Source organism: Pelobates fuscus, chromosome 7 (genome assembly GCF_036172605.1).
Source record: "Pelobates fuscus isolate aPelFus1 chromosome 7, aPelFus1.pri, whole genome shotgun sequence".
In the NCBI taxonomy this organism is placed as follows: domain Eukaryota; kingdom Metazoa; phylum Chordata; class Amphibia; order Anura; family Pelobatidae; genus Pelobates; species Pelobates fuscus.
The window spans coordinates 109,407,253-109,417,478 of NC_086323.1; positions in this window are offsets into that span (position 1 = coordinate 109,407,253).

Below are 10,226 nucleotides of genomic sequence, written 5' to 3' on the forward strand. Positions count from 1 at the left end.
AGTCCTAACCTCAACATCTGAGGAAAGGGATTTAGGGGTGATTATTTCTGATGACTTAAAGGTAGGCAGACAATGTAATAGAGCAGCAGGAAATGCTAGCAGAATGCTTGGTTGTATGGGAGAGGTATTAGCAGTAGAAAGAGGGAAGTGCTCATGCCATTGTACAGAACACTGGTGAGACCCCACTTGGAGTACTGTACACAGTACTGGAGACCCTATCTTCAGAAGGATATTGATACCTTAGAGAGAGTTCAAAGAAGGGCTACTAAACTGGTTCATGGATTGCCGGATAAAACTTACCAGGAAAGGTTAAAGGATCTTAACATGTATAGCATGGAGGAAAGACGAGACAGGGGGGATATGATAGAAACATTTAAATACATAAAGGGAATCAACACAGTAAAGGAGGAGACTATATTTAAAAGAAGAAAAACTACCACAACAAGAGGACATAGTCTTAAATTAGAGGGACAAAGGTTTAAAAATAATATCAGGAAGTATTACTTTACTGAGAGGGTAGTGGATGCATGGAATAGCCTTCCAGCTGAAGTGGTAGAGGTTAACACAGTAAAGGAGTTTAAGCATGCGTGGGATAGGCATAAGGCTATCCTAACTATAAGATAAGGCCAGGGACTAATGAAAGTATTTAGAAAACTGGGCAGACTAGATGGGCCGAATGGTTCTTATCTGCCGTCACATTCTATGTTTCTATGTTTCTATGTTTCTATAACCTTTATTAAAGAACCACTATAGTGCCAGGAAAACAAACTCGTTTTCCTGGCACTATAGGGTCATTAGGTCCACCCCACCCTCAGGGCCCCCCTCCCGCTGGGCTAAAGGGGTTAAAACCCATACAGCCGCTTACCTTTCTCCAGTGCCGGGCTCCCTCGGCCTGCCGATGTCAGATCCGAATGTGCATGAGCGGCAAGAGCCGTGCACACGTTTATACAGCCCATAGGAAAGCATTACTCAATGCTTTCCTATGGACGTCCAGCGTCTTCTCACTGTGATTTTCACAGTGAGAATGGCGGAAGCGCCTTCAGCGGCAGGGTTAAAACTAGTGGGACCTGGCACCCAGACCACTTCATTGAGCTGAAATGATCTGTGTGCCTATAGTGGTCCTTTACTCTTTTGTGTACCTACAATCTTCACAGAAAATATTTAATTGTGTCAAATTGTTTCCTTTTCATATTTATTGATGTATATTAATTCTCACGTATATTCAAGTTGAGGACAGCAATTTTATGCATTTTGTTTGCAATAGAAGCACAAGAAAAAAATCTTATTAAGAAAGAAAAGAAAAATGTATTTGATTAAAATTAACTAATGTACTGATTGCAAACACTAATTTTACAGTTTAGGCTCAAGACCACCACCTCAAAAGCAAATAACAGGCTAATGTTAATTTGCTAGTGTACATAAAAGCCTTAAAACATGTTTACACTATGTGTACATAAAGTATGCAATTGCATCAGACCAAACTATGGATACATTTTAAAAAATTACATTAAAAAAAAATGTTACCACCGCACGTAAAACACTTGAAGGACTGTTCATCATCTGAATATAAATAAATAGCCCCTTAAATGCAAGATATTACTGTATGTTATTATACTGTACTAAGTCTCTTTTCTCAGAGAAAGAATAGGAGCTTAAGTTGGAAACATGAGAACATGAGGAAGTGTGCAGTAGGATCTAAGTGCTGACAATTTGTAAACCAAGGGACTTATTGTGGGTTCTCGTGCTTCAAAATGGCACCAATTAGGCAATTGTACAAGATGTTAAAAACGAAATGTGGTTCTGGTAAAACGAAACATGAACTTAGAGAAAGTGAACTTCGATGCAGCAAAAATGTGCAAAGTCTTTCTGTTGATGGATCAGGTTTTCCTGATAAAGAAGACCTCATAGAATTCTCCATCCTTGGGTTTGAAAAGTAAAGAAGAATCCTGCCTACGTTTCTCACAAAACACAGGAGCTGTATTGGCATATTCAATGGGATATTAACCATGTTTGTCTTCATTCAGTATTGTGGCTCCCTCTTGTTTATTAGGAGGTAATGGGATTCCTATTGCATTTTATTCACACAGCACATGCATTTGTTTATCAATATATATGCAATTGTGTGCTAAATTCAAATTTCATTTCCAAATTGCGCAAGTTGGAGAGATATTCTGAGCCTAGTAAATAGTCATCAGATTTTTTTAATTACCATGTTTCATAAGGAGTAATTAAACATAATTTTGTGTATTATTTTTTATGACAAAGACTAGGCGGGCCATAATCTGCAGATACTATAAACTAAATACATCCATAGACCAAGCCCAAGACAATGATATATAATAAGAAAGAAGGGGACTCTTGTTACATATCCTTGGATTCTGAGCCTTATCTCACCTCTGTAATTAGTTTTTTCTGGGGTGTGGGGGGGGAGGGGACGGAGGGTTTATTGCAACGACAAATGAATATCATGACATAAACAATTTAAAATAACAAATACATATAATATGTATGAGTAGTGTAAAGTCTATTAGTTAAGCTTTTATATCACCCCATACAAGAGTATGACATATTCCATAACTATTTTTTTCCAATAAGAGTTTATTGGTGTTTTAAAGTTAACATACAGTTATATTACATAACTAATTTAATATATGAAACCAGGATTATAGAATAAGCAGAGAACAAAATGGAAAAGAATATAGAATAAAGCGTAAGAGAAGACTGTAATAGATGGGAAATATGACAAAAGATATATATACCAAAAATAGAAAGGTGAAGAGTAAAATGGAAGGTAGAGCCATGTTGATGTGTGTGGTCTTAGTGGTATGGAGAGGACACCGTAGAATGAGAACCATTGGACTCAGTTCTTCTCACAGAGAATCATTAGAGTGGTGGATCATGGTGATTGCTGCACATGCACCTTGGGTTATCAATGCGTCACTATAGAAAGCATCTGATTGGACACAGAAAATCAATCTTGAGAGTCTCATTGGAGGAGGACGGGAAAACTGTTCTGGCAGTGGAATAAAAATACGTTTTATGATATGAGAAGACTTCCCCCCTCCTCAAACGATTTCACCACTTAATTATGGTATATCTGACTGTATTTTATGGCAACCTATGCTTAGTTCTTACGGTAATTGATTATTGTTAATTTTATTTTCATGATTATGTTTATCTCTATGATATTTATATAAAATAAGTGTTGTTTACTATGTCACTTCTCACAGCTTTTGCAATGTTTTTTCACTTGAAGCTTAAATAAAGTATTTAACAAAACAAAAAAAAAGTTTTATAGCTTTTTTATTTAAAAAAAAAAAATAGGACCCAGTAATTAAAAACAGTAAAGCAATAGTCTGTTCACTTTCAAAATTAACAGACAGAAAATATGTAGCAAAATAGCGTGCATTTGATTGGAAAAATCTGACTCAAAGTGCATAAAAATGGCTGTCAGAATGTGGGAGTGGGAACGGAACACAAGTAATTTTTTTAAAGATTTCAATATACATGAATTTAAGAAATATTAAGAGATGATATATAAGAAAGGTTATATTAAGATATTACATTGTTTAATGACATTAAATAGTCCACACTTTTATAGAAGCAGACACACAAAAAACTTTAGCCAATAGGACAGAAAAAACGTAATTAAACAATTAAGTGGTCAGGTATATAAGGATCCTAGTCAGCCCCAGTTCCTCAGTCTTTTTTCCTGTCCTCTTAGCCAAGGGACAGACGGTTTGTTCTGTTGGAATTTTCTTTTTTTGCTCACCTGACTATTGATGTAGTCTTCACTTTGGGCAGTTCAGCCTCCCTGCCCAGGAAGCTACAGGTTACATGCAGGGCCGGTGCAAGGATTTTTGGGTACATAGGCGAAGATGCATTTTTCCGCACCCCCCCCCCCTCCAAAAAACACATCTTCGCCTAAGTGCCTCTTAACCAGCCCCTCTCTTCTCCCGTCCATTAGTGGTCCCCTCCCTTCCCTGTCCCTTAGTGTTTCTCTCCCATTCCCTCCCTGTCCCTTGGTGCACCCCCCACCCCTTTAGTGGTCACACTCCCCTTCCTGGTGTGCCTCTTACCTCTCTTGTAGCATTGCCGAGCGGAGCAGATCCCCTACAGAAGTTTCAGTTTTCTGTACCCGGCCGGACTGACAGGGAGTGCTCTCTCAGTGAGCACCTCCTGTCAGTCTGGCCGGGTACAGGAAACAAAAGCTCCTGTACCGTGCTCCGCCACGCTACACTCAGTGGTGTATACACACTGACAGTCACACACTCAATGACAAACACACAGACGTCACTGACAGACACATACTCATTGATCTGTCACACACTCATTCATTGACACACACACACACTGAAAGACACTCATTGACAGACACACTGATAGTCACACATAGACTCAATGACAAACATACTCTCACTGATTTGACAGACACTCACAAACACACATTGACAAACACACTCATCATACACTGACAGACACACTCATCATGCACTGACAGACACACTCATACACTCACATGCACACTCATACACTCACACAATCACTCACAGACACACACACACACACACACACACTCAGTCACAGACACAAACACTCACTCACACACACTCACAGACACACACACTGTCACTCACAGACACACACACTCTGTCACTCACAGACACACACACTGCCACTCACAGACACACACACTGTCACTCACAGACACACACATACACTGTCACTCACAGACACACACACACAAACACACACTCAGTCACTCACAGACACACACACAAACACACACTCAGTCACTCACAGACACACACACACTCAGTCACTCACAGACACACACACGGTCACTCACAGACACACTGTCACTCACAGACACACACTCAGTCACTCACTCACAGACACACACACACTGTCACTCACAGACACACACACTCAGTCAGTCACAGACACACACACTCAGTCACTCACTCACAGACACACACACTCAGTCACTCACTCACAGACACACACACACTCAGTCACTTACTCACAGACACACACACTCAGTCACTCACAGACACACTGTCACTCACAGACACACACTCAGTCACTCACTCACAAACACACACACTGTCACTCAAAGACACACTGTCACTCACAGACACACACTCAGTCACTCACAGACACACACACACTGTCACTCACAGACACACACACTCAGTTAGTCACTCACAGACACACACTGTCACTCACAGACACACACTCAGTCACTCACAGACACACACACACACACTCAGTCACTCACAGACAAACACACTCAGTCAGTCACTCACAGACACACACACGGTCACTCACAGACACACACACGGTCACTCACAGACACACATCACATACATTCACTAATTATTATTTTATAAATAAGCATTTTCCACCCAGCCTTCCTACCTGGAGAGCTGGTGTGGATGATGGATCTGTCCCTGGATCTGTCCCTGGGGCTGCTGGGCGGCGTGCGTGGTGTGATGTCATATTCCGGCTCCCGCGGCATCAGGAAACGGCACGCAAGGGAGCAGAGCGGGAAGATTAGAGCTCCCTCGCCGCCTCTGATCCCACCACTGCCGCACGCCGTGTCGGGGGTCCAGAAGGTGGCCTGGCAGGAGGGAGAGCTTCCCTCCTGCCGGTCACTGAAATCTTGCTCCCCCAGAGCCGGTGCGCCCTAAGGCGGCCGCCTGTCCCGCCTTATGGACGCGCCGGCCCTGATTACATGTAGCCTACCTGTTATTAAGGTGGCTAAGCCTTCTACACTACCTATTGATAGTAATGCTTCTCTTAGACATCCAATGGATAAGAAAATTTATGCCAACCTATCAAAATTGTTTGTTGCTGCAGGCTTAGGCTGTCATCCAGCAGTAGCCATTTCTGCCTTGTCATGGGCTATGAAGGTCTAGATCATGGATATAGAGGAAGACCTGGATAGAGGTGCACGTAGACATCTCTGAGTCCCTGGAAGACGTCAAGTTGGCAAGTGAATGGCTTTTGGAGGCTTCTAAAGACCTTATCAAGGTCCTTTATAAAACTATGGGATACTCAGGATCCGCAAGAAGAGGACTCTGGTTGAGATCTTTGGGGAGCAAACATAGCATCAAAACACAGTTGGTTTTCTTTACCCTTTTTGGGCGATGTCCTCTTTGGCAAGCATTTAGAAGAAGTCATTAGGAGGGCGGCAGATGCCAAACAGGTCCTTCTTCCACAGGATAAGAGACCAAGGAAACCACTTCCAGACCGTAGACCTTACAGGGAACCTGTCTCCTTTAGGGATAGTAAGGCCTATAGACCGGGCAGAGAATATGCTAGGAACACTACCTGGAGAAGTGGTCAGTCAGCTAAGGCACCGATCGGCAAGAATCCTTCAAACTCTTTTGATTCCAATACACAGTTCTGAAGATTACAGTGCCCAGGCTTCTCTAGTAGGTGGCAGACTCTTACACTTCAGGAAAACCTGGGATCACATCCAGGATTTGTGGGTAAAAGCCATAATGTCATCAGGCTACACACTGGAATTCGAAAGCGATGTTCCTCCTCCTGGATTTAATAGGACATGAGTGCCTTCCAACTCTCAAAAGAGAGAGGTCTTATTGAGTTACGTTTGGTCCCTTCTTCAACAAGAAGTCATACTTCCTGTACTGAGAAAGGAAAGATTTCAGGGGTTTTATTCCCCCCTCTTCCTAGTAAAAATATTTGGAGGAAAATGGAGACTGATTAGGACTTAGATGAGCTCAATCTCTTCCTCCAGATCAGGAAATTCCGCATGGATTCCTATAGATCGATCATTCCGATAATTCATCAGGGGGACTGGATGATATCAGTAGACTTAAGGGACACCTATTACCATATTACGATTGCCAGTCCTCATCAGAGATTCCTCAGGTTTTGCATATTATACAACCATCACTTCCCGTTTCGGGCCTTGCCATTCGGCATAAGTACAGCTCCAAGGACCTTTACGAAGGTTCTAGTCACAATTATAGCCTTGCGAAGGAAACAAGGTGTCACAGTTTTTCATTACCTGGAACGACATCTTGATAGCTGCATCAGACTACGACCAGTTGGTTCAACATCGGTCCCTGATTCTGAAGACTCTGTCGCATTTCGGCTGGTTGATAAATCACGAAAAAAGCCAGCTACATCCATCCAGAGAACTGATTTTCCTGGGTGCGCATTTCAACACCACAACGGCAGTTGTCTTCTTAGCACACGACAGGAAGATCAATCTGTTGGAGCGAGTGTAGCAGTTTCGTCATCGAACATCAGCCCAAGCAAAGGACTTCATGATGTTACTAGGCACTTTGTCGTCAATAATAGGCCTTGTCAGGTGAGTGCAGTGGAATATCTGTCCACTTCAAAGTTACCTTCTGGAACACTTCAATGCCAGTTCTCAAGAGTGGGAGGCCTCCCTTTACATTCTGAGACATCTGAAACAGGATCTCCAGTGGCTCTCTTGGAATCACATATCCCATGGATTTCCTCTAACAAACATAGACTGGTGGATTACAACCACAGATGCGAGGTCAGGCTGGAGAGCCCATTTCGGAAAATGGTTTGTCCATGCCTTATGACCTCTTCATGCCCATCAAGAAAGGTGTCATTTACTGGATCTGAAGCGTTGCTTGTCATCTTACATTCAACGTACTGCTGATTGGAGGAAATCCAAGCAATTGTTCATTATTCCTTCACACAAAGGAGAAGCCGCTTCTACTACCTCTCTCCGTTCTTGCATTGTCACTACTCTCTCTACAGCATATAAATTTCAGAATGTTCCAGTGCCTAAGGTTTTCAAGGCTCATTCTACGAGGTATATTTCTACTTCATGGGCTGCAGTAGCTGGCATTCCGGCAGAGAGCAATTGTAAAGCAGCTAATTGGTCTTCACTTAAGATGTTTGTTCGGTACCACAGGCTGAATGTTGCCTCTGTGGCTGATTCCCAATTTGGTCTCTCCGTTTCGAATTCAGCTCATGTTTGATAAATATTTGGCACGATTACCCTTGCTGTAGTTTTTACTGCTTGGGTATTCCTATTAGTTAAATGCTGCCATGATTAGCCAGGAATAGGGAAAATGTATCCATGCTTACCGTAATTTTATTTTCCTGGCTATTGTTCATGGCAGCATTTAAGGTTCCCTCCCACTTTGGGGACATGCTTGTTACTTGACTGAGGAACTGGGGCTGACTAGGGTCCTTATATACCTGACCACTTAATTTTTTTATTAAGTTTTCCTGTCCTATTGGCTAGAGGGAGGAGCTAACCCATTACTTAAATGCTGCCATGGATAATAGCCAGGAAAAGAAAATTACGGTAACTATGGATACATTTTCTCTATTTAACTGCACATTGATCTTTTTTTTTATCTTTTTTTTTTTTTAATCATTCTTTATTTATCGGATTTTTGTGTATGTAAATAAACATATCAATATTCGGGAGAGGGGGTACAGAAAAGAGAAGAGGGGAAGGGTTGGGGTATAACATTTGCATCCGTACAGATTTGTACCATCGCAGGGTACACATAAGAGTATTGTAACACAATGGTATACAGTGGTATATCGGTATTGATTGGCAATCAGAAATCAATGCGTTCTCTCTCGCTCGGTTGTGAGCCAGTAATTGTGCATACCAGTGTCGTCGTGGTGGGAGGTTGCCTTTAGGTTAGGGAGGGTGGGGGTCTGGTCGGGTCGTGAGTCCAGCCGGGGTTAGAGTGCCTAGTCCCGTCGGGGACGCTGTTTGGTTCCTGTCTGTCGTATCCGTTGGGGATGGTTTGTTTAAGGTTGCGTCCTTGGGCTTACTCGGTTGATCGCCCAGTTTGCGGTGAGTGGTGAGGGCGTTGGGGACTCGTACTGAGGGCAGTCCTGCAGTAGATCCTAATTTCGGGTCTGTCGACCTCCTGTCGTATGTGGAGGGCTGCGTGTGGTCTCTGTCGTGTCCCATCTGTAGGGTCTCAGCAATGGTCCACTCCTGTCGGGTTCGGTAATGTGTGTGTTGGTAGGGTGGTCATCCGTGCGTCTCTCTGATCCGTGGGTGTGCTTTGCATCTGGTTGTGTTGTGTTAAGGGTCGTTAGGATGGTGGGGTTAGGTAGGTGGGCTGATGTCCCTGCAGGTGGTCGTATATGGGTGAGTTGGGGTGTAGGAAGGGGTTACAGCCTGTGGACCGCTCCCCCACCCGTACCCGGGGAGGGCCAAGAGTGTGTGATGTTGAGCATGAGTTTTGTGGTGAGCCCGTGTTGTGATGATGTGTTGGCGGTTCAGTCTTCAATTATGATGTTGATTGTTTCCCTATCTGTGTGTGCGAGTCACCAGGGGATGGTCGTGTCCCCCTCTAGCCATGGGTCCCATATTTTGTGGAACTGTTTAGGGGTGTCCCGGAGTTGTGCCGTCAATTTGTCCATTTGCGAGCTCTCTACTATTTTTCGTGTGATCATGTCTTGTGGTGGGATACGGGGCGTGGACCAGAGTTCCGCAATGGCTCTGCGGGTGGCCAGTGCGATTCGGGCTATTAGTTTGTTTTCTGATCTTGTGAATGGTTCTATGGGTTTGGATAGCAACAGGGCCCAAGGGTCCACCGGGCACGGTTTGTGTAACAGTTTTGTGATTAATTGGGTGGCGCTTTGCCACAGCGGGCGGAGTTTCGGGCACGTCCACCAGCAGTGTAGGAACGTCCCCGTCTCCCCGCATTGTTTCCAGCATGTGTTAGATGGTGTCTGGTGCATAGAGGCCAGGCGTTGTGGTGTGAGGTACCACCGGAAGAGCATTTTATATGCTTGCTCTGAGTGTGTTACGCATATGGATACTGAGGCTGTTGCCTCCCAGATGTCGGACCAGTCCGTCGATTCAGTCGGTGGGCCTAGGTCTCTCTCCCACGCTGAAATGTATGGGAGGGAGCGTTGTGTGGGGTGGTTGGCGATGGTCATGTACAGGTCTGAGATTTGGCCTTTTCTGTTTGGGCGGGTCGAGCATTCGCGTTCGAATTTGGTGGGCGGGGCTGTCCCCGCTTGCTTGATGCTCGGTATAGCCGCGAAGCCACGCAATTGGATGTACCTAAAGTGGTCGAACGTTGTTAGGGAAGAAGATTCTGGGATGTCTGCGAATCGGATGGCTTCGGTGCCCTGATAGAGGTGTCCTATTCTGGAAATGTCTCTTTGCTCAAAGTTGGCAAAGTGCTTGGGTGTGAGGCCTGGGGGAAACAGTTTGTTCCTCCAGATCG